This window comes from Homarus americanus, unplaced genomic scaffold (genome assembly GCF_018991925.1).
Source record: "Homarus americanus isolate GMGI-L3 unplaced genomic scaffold, GMGI_Hamer_2.0 scaffold57563, whole genome shotgun sequence".
Taxonomy (NCBI): domain Eukaryota; kingdom Metazoa; phylum Arthropoda; class Malacostraca; order Decapoda; family Nephropidae; genus Homarus; species Homarus americanus.
Genome location: NW_024752597.1, coordinates 212,501 through 226,703, shown reverse-complemented (window position 1 = coordinate 226,703; position 14,203 = coordinate 212,501). Strand labels below are relative to the sequence as shown.

Sequence of the window (14,203 nt, the reverse complement as noted above, 5' to 3'; positions counted from 1 at the left end):
TCTCTCTCGTTGTCCTCGAACCTCACCACATCGAGACCGAGATGTCGTCCTCGAAGACACCAGAGATAAACACACACACACACACTCAAGGGAAATACGTCTCCTCGCTTCCTGTGTACACCAAACTAGTGTACACAGTGTAACGAGAGAGGAGAGAGAGAGAGAGAGAGAGAGAGATTTTAATACCGCCCTCCACCACACCCTCCCTCAGCACCACACCACCAAGGAGGTAACCCACATGTCTCCCTACAAGGATAGATGACCGACCCAGCCTCAGGTGTCCGTCTACCTGAGTTACCTGTGTGGGGTAATTAATAGGTACTGGGAGGGTCAACAGGTGGGGAGAGAGGGGGGAAGGGGGGGGTGGATGAGAGAGAGAGAGAGAGAGGTAATATGAGGAGGCTTAAGAATGTGTATCGCGGCTTCCTATATCCACCACAAAATCCAGATAAATCCACCCAAATCCACCAAGTGTTTAATCATCATGTAATCCGCGTAATCACCTCATTAAAGACTACGTTATAATTACCAAACATGACCTTTAATTGCGGTGTGGTGGATAACGAAGGAGTGATTATCGCCTCGCCACAACGTCCCGGGTTCAATCGTATCCCGAGACAGATATGAAAAGGTCATCAATTTCGAGTTTTCTTAACAAATTCGTAATCACTATTTTTCTCATAACAAACTAACAGAGATTAACTGTCCAAAAGGTTAGTAAACATGATAAATGGCGAAAAGATTAACTAATCGCTTTGTTGTTTTTTCGTTCAGATATTTTTAACTGGGGGATCATAGTTATTTGGCAACGCGTTAAAACCAAAGCCGGTGATTGGTCCACGATTTTATGACGTAGTTAGTCTTTCCCCCTATGACTTTGATTGTTATTATTGTTCTTCTTCTTCGTCTTCTCCATCTTTTCCTCCTCCTCCTTCTCTAAGTCACCACCGCCTCTAAGACTTCGTTACGATAATTTCCTCAAACCGTACGACATTTAGTAAACAATGAGCACAAATTCCCCCTACTAATTCACCACGTCGGATCCACCCTTTACGTTACGATAGTTTCCTAATAGCGTACGATCCCCAGCGAGTGGTTACTATGCATGAATACGATACCCCTTCCCTTACCCTCCCTTCCCCATACCCCCTTCCCTTCCCCCCCCCTTCCCCATACCCCCTTCCCCTCCCCTTTGTGTCATATTTACCGACCAAGGGACTTTTAATCAACATAGTCAAGTATACGTTCGTGGTTAGGGTAATGTGTGGTGGTTGTGGTTAGGTTAGGTTAGCATTAGGGTGTTTAGTCATCAGGTGAAATAAGCTGTAATATCAAATCCTCACGTGAAATAAGCTGGGGTACCTAATCATCCCGTGAAATAAGCTGGGGTACCTAATCATCACGTGAAATAAGCTGGGGAGCCTAATCATCCCGTGAAATAAGCTGGGGAGCCTAATCATCCCGTGAAATAAGCTGGGGAGCCTAATCCTCACGTGATTCGGGGGAGAGACCAGCCAGCGTTTTGGTATTAGGGTTAGGTTAGGTTAAGCTCTGTCCGGATGTTTTCGATTACACTCGACTTAATCTAATCTGGTCAAGCCAACTCTTCCTTCCACCAAACTCCAGCGTCTGGGGGTGTGTGTGAGTGTGGGGGTGTGGATGTGGGGTGTGAGTGTGGGGTGTGTGTGAGTGTGGGGTGTGGATGTGGGGTGTGTGTGTGGGGGTGTGGATGTGGGGTGTGTGTGAGTGTGTGGGGTGTGGGTGGGGTGTGTGTGTGTGTGGTTGTGTGAGTGTGGGGGGTGTGGATGTGGGGTGTGTGTGAGTGTTGGGGTTGTGGGTGAGGGGTGTGTGTGAGTGTGGGGGGTGTGGGTGTGGATGAGGGGTGTGGGTGTGTGGGAGTGAGGTTAGGTTAGACAGGTGTGTGCTGCAGGTATGGGCGACGTACAGTACCAGGTAAGCCCACAGGTGTGTTACAAATGTGAAAACAAAACCAAAAATCAACGATACTCACCAATACAGGTAATTAGACAGGTGTGTGATGCAGGTGTGGGGGAAGTACCAGGTAAGCCACAGGTGTGTTAATTAATTATCACACTTCAGTATACGAGTGTTTATATAACCTGTAGAGTAAGAGACTGTAGTGACTGACTGACACACGTACAGACGCACACACAGACACACACGCACACAGAGGTAACGCTAGAAGTATTTATATCAACAGGTGGAATAAGTTTGAGAGAGAGAGAGAGAGATAAAGAAAGAGAGAGAGAGAGAGATAAAGAGAGAGAGCGAGAGAGGTGGTGGCTTGTCTAATATTCAGGTGGTACCATAATATTTATCCTAGTAGGCACGCCCTTCCCCTCCCTCCCCCCCCCACCCTTCCCCTTCCTGCATGCAATCCGAAGCCAAACTTTACACACAGCTCGAGTGAATGTTGTTTGTAATACCGTCTTTCACTCTACTGACCACAACGTCCGCTATCTAGAGTAAATATTATTACCGGACTGAGATAACACGGGGAGGTGATACAATAATATTGAACAGTCTATTTAACGGGTTTTATTAAGAGGAAAGTCCCGTTATATCGAGTCTTGTTAGATGTGAAACCATTATTACCACCACCATTACCACTATCACTACCACCACTATCACTACCACTACTATCACTACTATCCCCACCACTATCGCCATCACTACCACTATTATCCCCACCACTATCGCCATCACTACCACTATTATCCCCACCACTACCACCGCCACTATCACCACTATGATAACTTATCATAGCTGCTTATTCCTTAACAATGGACATTCATAAGTTATCGGAACACCTTAAGATTACACACTCCAGCTTATGTCACCTACAACCCAGCTTATTTCACCTGAAGATTACACACCCCAGCTTATTTCACCTACAACCCAGCTTATTTCCCCTGAAGATTACACACCCCAGCGATATAACGTCGGGGTGGTTAATCAAAAGGTAAAATAAGCTTAGTGGTTGGGGGAGGGGGGGGAGGAGAGGGCGAATCTTCAGGTGAAATAAGCTTAGGGAAGAGGGTGGAGGTGAGGGGGTTGAGGAGGGGTTGGAGGAGGGGGTAGGGAGAGGAGGGGAGGGGGAATACCTTGATAATGCCAAGGTATTCATGTTCCAATGCACTGATTCAGGTATGTCGTAAGAATAAAGACTAATGTTGACTTCACTTTACCAACACACACGTACACCTGACGAGTAACATTTTTACACCTTTATATAACAGGTATTTCAGATGAGGTAGTATGCTGACTCTACTAACAGCTTAACGTGGTTTTATTGTTGTTCCTGATATCGTCAACAAAGACCTTTTAAGACCAGGTAAGACCAGTTGATAGGAAGTTATTTTATCAGTAATAAATGCCAGTTAAGACCAGTTTACAAAGACCGCCACAAATTCTCTTAAATAACACGTCTATACACCTTCACATAACACTAATTAATTTCTCAACACAACCTTCACAAAATCACTTAATAAAAATACCTGAGAATTCTTTTAAAAAATCTCTACCATAATAATAATAATACTTGGATGAGCATTATATATAAAAATTGTAAACAAGAATTTTTCTGAGTTCAATGTTCGACAAAGTCCTGACTGACACTTCCTCGATAGTTCTTTTAACACGATATAAACAAAATTGTGAAGTGTCAAGGCAAGTGTCATAGTAATGCACAGTCAGTCAGTACACATTGTGGAGAGTGAGAGAGGGAAAAGAGAGAGGGAGGGAGAATCGAAGTCACTGGAAATTTAAAAAAAAATAATAATAATTTTCTCCCGAGTGGCGCAGTAGAGCCCGACCAGACACACACACACACACACCTTCACTCCACCGCGGTCGACACACTACTGCGGAGCGGTTTGATCTGACTTGCCAGGGAGACTGACTCACTCAAACCTCACCCCACCACCACCACTTCCTCCCCTCTCCTACCACACCCCCCTTCTCTCTCCCTCCCCCTAATCATATTACCCCCCCCCCCCAAAAGGCAATTAATTACAGTAATAATCTTAATTACCGTATTTAAAGGTTAATTACTTCAGGTGTTCTGTATATTCAGGTAAATTTCAGCATCTGGAAATATTTTAATCTCTCCCAGTCAGCATCTTGTCTCTAGCTTACATCATGACTGTTTCTCGCTCACACACACACACACACACACACACACAAAATATGCAAGTCTTTCTGCAATGGAGAATGACTTTAATAATTGCAACACTAATCTAAATTAATAATAATAATTACATGAAGATTAGACACCCTATCTTATTTCACCTAACCTAACCTAATGTGACCTGACCTGACCTGACCTGACCTAACCCAAATCCCCAGGTAACGTTAGGGTGTCTAATCTTCAGGTAAAACTAGAACCCGAATTAACATACATGTACCACGTTACCTAATCCACAGAGTGACTCAAAAGTAACGCTAAAATGCCGGAAATTATAACACAACGGGGTGGATGAATATTACAACAGTTGATTATAACGTAGTGCGTAACGTTATGAGGTAGAGTAAATTGTGTAATGGTTGGTGTACATAACGTAATGGTGTAATGTTTGGTTAATTGCTGTGTTGGGAGGATATGTTATTTATATTGTTGTTGTTATTGTTGTTGTCGTTATTCTTGTTAATGGTTATTTTACCTCTCTCTCTCTCTCACACAAACAACCACACTCATTGAATTACTCTCCCTCATACTACACACACACACACACACACACACACACACACACACATGCAGAGACAGCAAACACAAACAAAGCATTTCGCAATCACACACACACACAAACGCAGTGGACTGAGTGATGGCAAAGTGTGCATAAGAATGTTTGTTTCAAACTCAAGACGCAGAATGTGTGTGTGTGTGTGTGTGTGTGAAAGAGTTAGTGTGTGTGTGTGTGTGTGTGTGTGTGTGTGTGTGTGGGTGTGTGTGTGTCGCAAGAGGGGATGGAATGGCTTATATTACATCAACTGGCTTATTCAACTGACACACACACACACACACACACACACAGGTTAGATTAAGGTAAGTGTAGCTTAGGTTAGATTAGGGTTAGGTTAGGTTAGGTAGCTGTACTGAACGTCTGTAACTCCTTCATGTACCCGGTGGCTGTAGAGGCGTGAGGAGGAATATAATTACTTCTCTATCTCTTTCTCCTCCCGCCCCTACCCCTCCTCCCCCTCCCCTCCTCCCCCTCCCCTCCTCCTCCTCCTACCTGTAATTAATGTGGCTAGGTGTATGTGTTAATTGGCTCACCTGAAGATTAGACACCCCTGTTTATATATCACACACACACACCAAACCTGACATAGAAACCACAAACTTTAAACAATAACAACAATAATAATAATAACAATAATAATAATAATAACAACAATAATAATAATAATAATAACAAAAACAACAATAATATAATAGGTCAGTAGGATCGTTCGTGGTACTATCCCCAACACCGGCCGTCTGTACCTACCATAAGGCCGGCGTTCCCCTCAACACTGTATAATGTTACCCCAAATACTTGTTGCGTAAGACTTGCGTAACACTTGACAATACTGACGCCATGTGGAGGATGTTTACGTGTCGCCCTTGAGTGTGAGCCTTGAGTGAGAGCCTTGAGTGTGAGCCTTTGAGCTGGGACACACAATTAAGTACTTTAGATATATGACACACACACACACACACATACATACATACATACACACACACACACACATGACTTTCCCAGAAGCGGTGTCCCACTAGGCAGGGGAGTGGGACCCACGCTAAAAATACCCATCACCTCACTCACACTCACACACACACATAACTCCTAACACCTCATGCTGACTGGACGATAGGTAGATAGGAAGGAACTGGTTCATAAATAGGGTGGTGGACGAGTGGAACAAGCTTAGCAACTTTGTAGTAAGTGCTGGAACGCTGGAAAGTTTCAAAAGGAGGCTGGATAGATTCATGGATGATAGAGAGTGGTAGTAACTCTAGGAGCTGCCATGCACAGGCCAACCGGCCTATTGCAGACTCCTTATTTTCTTATGTTCTTGTGTTCCTCATTGCCCTAACCTAACCTAACCCCTCCCCCTAGGTAGCGTTAGGGTGTCTAATCTTCAGGTGAAATAAGCTGGGGGGTGTCTAATCTTCAGGTGATCTAAGAAATACGCTGATTTGGCAACACTGAGTCAATAGAAGTGTCGTGATGACTTTGGCACCATTGTTATGAATGAGAAGCGTTAAGCAAGGTTGTGGCGCACGAGCGTATAAAGGCGTATCGTGTTGCGTAGGATGAGTAACGATGCGTCTACCTAACAGACATTCATCCAGTCATCCATCATTCAATCATTGTCGAGCGGCGTATACTCTCTCGACCAATCAGGTGTTGTTCCGTGACAGAGATTCGTCCAATCACTGTCTAGGTTAGTGTTAGGTTAGTGTTTGGTTAGGTTAGGTTGGTGTTTGGTTAGGTTAGTGTTTGGTTAGGTTAGGTTAGTGTTGGGTCAGGTTAGGTCCTCACGTCACCCTCGCCTCACAGTACACAGGGGAGATAGGAAGGAAGGGGAGGGGAGGCAGTGGGAAAGAAAGGAGGGAGGGGAGGCAGTAGGAAGGAAAGGAGGGAGGGAAGGAAGAGGGGTAGGTGGGAAGGAGGGAGGGTGAGGAAGGAAAGGTTAACCAAGGGGGAAAAACCCAACCGACATACACAAGAAATGGGTTAAGTACGTACACACACACACACACACACACACACACACACACACAGGAAATACTTCAGCACCCTATGACCACACAGTACCGTATGTATGTCTACTGTACCCTCTTGCATAACATTTCGTGTGTGTGTGTGTGTGTGTGTGTGTGTGTGTGTGTGTGTAAAAAGAGAGAGAGAGAGGGGGGGGGATTAATTCTAGAAACCACATACACACACACACACACACACGTCACTAATTAATTGCCCACGTCACCTGTAGAAGCACCTGCCTCTGACGTTACCTGTGAATGCACCTGTCCTGACCGACCCTAATTAGTTAATGATTTCTATGTCAACTAATTTATTAAGATCAGTCTACAGGTAAGGTATTGTTAAATGGTGTATTTAATCTCTCTCTCTCTCTCTCTCTCTCTCTCTCTCTCTCTCTCTCTCTCTCTCTCTCTCTCTCTCTCGTCATTTTTGTCTCTTAAAGCATTTCCCTACTATAGTATCACCTTACGACACACCACTCGCTTTGTGTGAGCTTACGACAAAACATTCCTAACTTAACCCAACATCCTGTCAAGCGTTACCCCCCCAAAAAAATACCAATGATATCAGTTATTATTTTTATAAACCCTTGTCACACGTTACCAAGAATACCCAAGTTACTAGTTACTTCTTATATACCACTTGTCACGCGTTACCAATAAATGTGTTACGTTACCATTTATATAAAACCTTCGTCATGCGTTACCAATCACACCAACGTTATATACATTCACCTAACAGCAAAACACATTATGTAACAAGTACCACATGGTTACAAAGGCGTTACAGCGTTACATAAGAGTTGTTACTGTCCAATTAAAGGCTTCGCATACCTGATATATGGAGCCTTATCTTGAGGCTTATCTCTCCCTTTGAGTCAGGGAGAGGTCAGGGAGAGGGGGGTGTGAAGTAGGGAAAGGGGGAGAGGGAGGTGTGAAGGGTTAAAGTAGGGAGAGATGGAGGTGAGAAGGAGAGAGTTATATCAGGGCAGAAACATTTTATCAAAATCCCATTGGAGATAAAAAGAACACAACTCTCTCTCTCTCTCTCTCTGGCATAAGTGTCAATAAATCACTTATAATCTAAGTTATGCTCTAATAACAACTGATAACACCCAGTACTGACCTTAACAACAATAATAATAATAATAACAATAACGCCTCCCATATACTAACCAGTTAACAAATAATCACACACACACACACACACACACACACACACACACACACACACACACACACACACACACACACACACACACACACATGAACTCGTCCAAAAGGCGTGACGTCATGGCCGCCACTCATGATAATGGACGCAGCTAGATAAAATATGGGAGATAAAATAGCGCGGGAAGGTAATGTCAGTAAAGATGGTGACTTGATGGTGATGGTGAGGGAGAGGAAGGAAGAGAAGGAGTGGAGACGAAGAGAGGGGGAGGAGAGGAGAGGAGGAAGACAAAGAGAGGAAGAAAGGAAGAAGGAGAAGTGACATAGAAAGAATGAGGGATATACGAAGGAAGAGGAGAAAGAGAGGAGAGGAAGAACAACAACAACATCAACAATAACAACAACCTAACAATCACCATCATGGCACCTTCTTACCCCGAGTGCCAAGCAGAGGTCAAGGAGCAATGAGGGGAAAAGTGGCACCCGTCGTAAGTGTCACCTCAGTGCCTGTTAGTGCCACTTGGAGCCCTTACTGAGTCCTGCTTCCTTTGGCACTACTGCACTGGCACTCATACATACATACATACATACATACATACATACATACATACATACCTACATACATACATACCTACATACCTACATACATACATACCTACAGACATACATACACAGACTTTTAAATCAACTTGACCCAGATTAGTTAAACTCAATCTATGCAGTGACGTCACAGTGCCAGAGTTGAGACGAATGGCACAGTGCCCCTCTTTCTCTCTCAATATCTGTCGATCTGTCTGTCTCCCTCTATCTGTCTTCCTGTCTCTCCCTCTGTCTGTCTGTCTGTAATACACTAATACATTACACAGGTATAACACTCACCTCTGGGTCACCTGTCCTGAATGGTTCCGAAATCACACTTACCTGAGGATAGAAAAAATAAGATAATGACAATAACAACAACACCAATAACAATAATAACAACAATAATAGCAACAATAATAATAATAATAATAATAATAAAACAACAGCAAATACAGTCTCAACAAACGACCCCAGACAGAAACAACCAACCCCCCACACACTTTGGGCTGAACTACCAATATGTGGGTCAAATAAGGTTATAATACCACATAGATTGACCTAAGTTGACCTGTCTTTGTTTGATGTGACCTAATATAGGGAGGTGGGGGGAGAGGGAGGGAAAGGAGGGGGATAGTGGGAGAGAAGAGGGGATAGAACCATAAAAGGGAGGAGGGATGGGAGGGGGGGGAGAGAGGAGGGATGGGAGGGAGGGAAGGAAGGGAGACGAAAGGATACAAAATCATTACACCCCTCCACTTCCTCCCTCTTCTGTTCCTCCTACCACCCCTCCACACACTCTCCCTCCCCAGCCAATAATGAGATCACCTGAAGCCATACATAGGTGATACAATACAGGTACACCACTAATTAAGATATCATACAACGCTATCATGACAACCCCACCACCATGATAGCCTGTGTGTGTGTGTGTGTCTCCCTCCCTCCCTCCCCCAACACACCCCCCACCATGAAAGTCTATCTATCTGTGGCTCCCCCTACCCCCGTCCCCCATCCTGTCAGCTAACATGATAGTGAATAATTTTTGTGTATTTCATATCTTTATTATCTTCTGTTCATCCTGTCTGATAGAGAGAGAGAGAGAGAGAGAGAGGAGAGAGAGAGAGAGAGAGAGAGCAGGTGGAGGGGCCCTAATGAACAAGAGGACCACACTTAATTAGCAAACCCTTCAGTAGGTACGACATCACCTGGGGCACCTCACACCTACACTCACCTGAGGCTGACGGAGGCTCTGAAGGACCCCTAGAGAGAGAGAGAGAGAGAGAGAGAGAGAGACACTGAAGCAGGTATAGAGTATATTATTGGGGGACAAAGGCGCTGCGGGACCCTAGACAGACAGACAGACAGACAGACAGAAAGACAGACAGACAGACAGACAGACAGACAGACAACAAACGTTCACCTTCACTACACAAGCTAAAATAACGTTCTCATAGGGCAGCACAGGTCACCAGGTTCCAGGAACGAGTGAGAACGGCACACCTTCCGAGAACCAACCTCCCCCCCCACCCCAGCCCTTCCCCTGAGGCATAATATATGACCTAACCTGACCCACACTAGGTCACCTCAGCGTCGTAAATGACCTTGTTACTATATGACCTTATTTGAGTTATGGGGATTCATAGTGGTGGTGGATGGTGGTATAGTGGTGCATGATAGAATATAATGGCATGATAGTTATAGTGGTGCATGATAGTTATAGTGGTGCATGATGGTGGCTGACAGTACACAGCATGAGGCAGAACACACACACACACACACACACACACACACACACACACACACACACACACACACAGGTTGGTTGTTATTGACGTAAAATTGCGTGCGTTTGTCTCCAAGTTCTGGGAAACTAAAGGCGAGTGAAGGAGTTAGGTGCGTATGTGGTGACAGCCCCCCTGACCACTACCTTCCACCACCACCTTCCCCTGCCTAGTTAACTCTACCCCCTACCACTCCCCACCCTTGTATGACTCTTCCTCCCCCTACCCCCTGCATAAATTTCCTCCCTACCACCTCTACACCCCCTCCCTATCACCCCTACCTATCCACCTTCCCCCCCACTATCCACCATCCCATTACACACTGTCTTGCCCTCGCTATAAAATCTTACCCAAACACTGTCCTCCCTTATTGGTCCATCTATCTCCCCTGCTTCTCATTGGCTAGATTTGATTTGGTTAGGTCAGGTTAGGTTAGGTTAGATCAGGTCAGGTCAAGAGAGAGAGAGAGAGAGAGAGAGTATCCTATGTGGTGGGGTGAGGGTCTATCTCCTCCAAATTATCACTATCTACCTTATTTACCCCTCTCTCTCTCTCTCTCTCTCTCTCTCTCTCTCTCTCTCCCGCCGTTATCACCGTGTGCCTTATCTCCTGCTACGGTATACAGGAGAAGCAAAGGAGTAGAATAAACAGGTCACTGCCCTTCCTTTCACTTGCAGATCCTAGAGGAATAAGGGGAGGTGGGAGGAGGGGGAAGGGGTAAGGGAGAGGGAGGAGAGGGAAGGGGGTAGGGAGAGGGAGGAGGGGAAGGGTAGGGGAGAGGGAGAGAGGGAAGGGGAGGGGAGAGGGAGGAAGGGGAAGGGGTAGGGGAGAGGGAGGAGAGGGGAAGGGTAGGAGAGGGAGGAGGGAAGGAATCTTGAATATAGAGAGGAAAAGGAGAGAGAGAGAGAGAGAGAGAGAGAGTACTATGGACCTCTGAGTACAAGGACTATTACCCCCTCGAGTACGACCTGTAACCTGAGAACCTCGCACCTGAGACCTGGAACAACGTCACAGCCAGACAGACAGACAGACAGACAGACACACAGCCAGACAGACAGCCAGATAGACAGCCAGATAGACAGCCAGCCAGACAGACAGACAGCTGACAGATAGACAACCAGACAGACAGATAGACAGACAGACAGATAGACAGCCAGACAGACAGACAGACAACCAGACAGCCATCCAGACAGACAGACAGCCAGATAGACAGACAGCCAGATAGACAGAACAACCAGACAGCCAGTCAGACAGACAGATAGACAGACAACCAGACAGCCAGACAGACAGACAGCCAACCATCGAGACAGACAGATAGACAGACAACCAGACAGCCAGCCAGACAGACAGACAACCAGACAGCCAGATAGACAGACAGACAGATAGACAGACAACCAGACAGACAGACAGACAGACAACCAGACAGCCAACCAGACAGACGAGACAGACAGCCAGCCATCCAGACAGACAGACAGATAGACAGACAGACAGATAGACAGACAACCAGACAGCCAGCCAGCCTATCACTCGACTCTATCTTCATCTACTCGACAAAGAACGTACCCAGCTCAGGGAATGGGGAGGGGAGGTGAGGGGGGAATGAGGGTGAAGGGGGACATGAAAGGAATGGCGTTCCCTCATCCCCCCGAACTGTCTGATTTCCGACCAGGCCATACGCAGCAGCACCCTCCCCTCCCTATCACCCTACTTCCTCCCTACTCCTCCCTATCCCCACTTCCTCCTACTTCCTCCCTATCACCCTACTTCCCCTATCACCCTCCCCCCATCACCCACTTCCTATCTCCCTACTTCCCCCTATCCCCACTTCCCCTATCTCCCTACTTCCACTCCCTCCCCCCACCCCCACCCCTATTCCCACTTCCATCTCCCTACTCCCCTATCACCCTACCTCCCCCCTATCATCCCCTACTTCCTCCCTATCACCCTACTTCCCTCCCTATCACCCCCCCTATCACCTCCCTATCACCCTACTTCCCCCTATCACCCTACTTCCTCCCCTATCTCCTACTTCCCTCCCTATCACCCTACTTCCTCCCTATCACCCTACTTCCTCCCTATCACCCTACTTCCTCCATCTCCCTACTTCCTATCACCCTACCCCTCATCTCACTTCCCCCCCCACACCCCCCCCATCCTCCCTATCACCCTACTCCAGACATTCTTACATCATACCAGACAAAAACAAACAAACACACACACCAAAACAAACACATTTCTCCTCCTCTAACAAAAACACAAACTATATCCGGGTCATACGGCATGTGAAGGGTATATTGCGTAGAGTTATATAAGTGACGCGCGTAGCTATAATACAAAGCGTATATAGGAAGACAAAGGGACATTATATAACCACTATGTAACCCCCCCCTCTCTCTCTCTCTCTATTATGTAAACCTTATGTAATATTGGGTACGTTAATGTGACCCGTTTTTTTAGTTTTTATCTGGTTTATAAAATGAGATCAAATGTCTGTCTGTCTGTCTGTCTGTCTGTCTGTCTGTCTGTCTGTCTGTCTGTCATATACACAATTAAGCACAAAGAAGGTTAAGTTAGGTTAGGTTTGGTTAGTCTTAGGTTAGGTTACGTTAGGTTACGTTACGTTAGTCTTACGTTAGATTATGTTATGTTAGTAGTGAATGTTATGACGTAGTGAATGTTATGACGTAGTGAATGTTATGACGTAGTGAGTTTTATGACGTAGTGAATGTTATGACGTAGTGAATGTTATGACGTAGTGAATGTTATGACGTAGTGAGTTTTATGACGTAGTGAATGTTATGACGTAGTGAATGTTATGACGTAGTGAATGTTATGACGTAGTGAGTTTTATGACGTAGTGAATGTTATGACGTAGTGAATGTTATGACGTAGTGAATGTTATGACGTAGTGAATGTTATGACGTAGTGAATTGGATAGCAAGGAAAACGAGACTCAGACAGATATTTGTAGGAGAGACTACTGAATGTTAGTAGTAGTAGTAGTAGTAGTAGTAGTAGTAGTAGTAGTAGTAGTAGTAGTAGTAGTAGTAATTGTTGTTGTTGTTCCTCCTCCTCCTTCTATCCATATTCTTCCCTCCCTCCTCCTCCTACCCTCGTTCCTACCCCTTCCTCCTCCCATCCCTTCACCCCCTCCTATCCCTTCACCTCCTCCCATCCCCTCCTCTAGGATCTTCCCTTTGTGACAAATTCATCTCACATGTGGAAGGATAATACAAGACTTGAAGACCTGAAGACCTGAAGACCTGGCCCAAGGCGGTGTTAGATTGAGGCTCCTGGGGGATGGGGGGTGTGGTGGAGGGGAGGTGGGGAAGAGGGGGGAGGATGAGGTGAGAGAGGGAATAGCGAGGGTGTTGGAGGGAGAATGAGGTGAGGTTAAGTTAAGTAGAGAGAAGAGAGAGAGAGAGAGAGAGAGAGAGAGAGAGAGAGAACAACTGCGCCACTCAGAAAATGGTAAATATCTGTCTTGTGTGGGCGGTTCAAAGGCATGAGCTGTGTATTACTGTAGACTTGTTACCTCCTACTCACGCCCACTCACGCCCACGACGAGGTATATAGGTGGAGGCTCAGTGTATTTTAGAGAGGCCATTTTGAAGGTAGTTATATAGGTTTGGGTTTAAATCAGCCGAAGTTAGGTTAGGTTACGGGGGAGGAAGTGGGCGAGGAGGGGAAGTAGGAAGTGGGCGGGTAGAGGAAGAGGGCGTGGGGATAGAGAAGGGCGGGGCAGAAGGTGGAGGGGGTGGGCGGGCAGGGGGCTATGTAAGAGAGTTTTCCACATGCAAGAACTCAACACGTAAACACTGTGCATTGGCTGCCAGACGCACGATAACAATACACAAATGACTCCGACTGCACCAAACACCTAACCTTACCTAACCTAACC

General features: G+C 45.9%; 1 protein-coding gene across 3 annotated transcripts in view; it reads right to left on the bottom strand.

Annotated features, from left to right (window-relative positions):
• Nucleotides 1–14,203, bottom strand: part of LOC121855144 (probable serine/threonine-protein kinase DDB_G0282963) — a 72,567-nt gene that overhangs the window by 21,713 nt on the left and 36,651 nt on the right. The window contains exons 1-2 of one of the 3 annotated variants that reach the window (XR_006086721.1): nt 3,858–3,938; nt 2,012–2,120 (exon numbers count right to left, since the gene is read on the bottom strand). The exons of the other annotated variants lie outside the window; for them this stretch is intronic. The gene's annotated coding sequence lies outside the window, so the exon portion shown is untranslated. Of the gene's footprint in view, nt 1–2,011; nt 2,121–3,857; nt 3,939–14,203 lie in introns of those variants that run through there. 3 annotated transcript variants of the gene reach the window in all.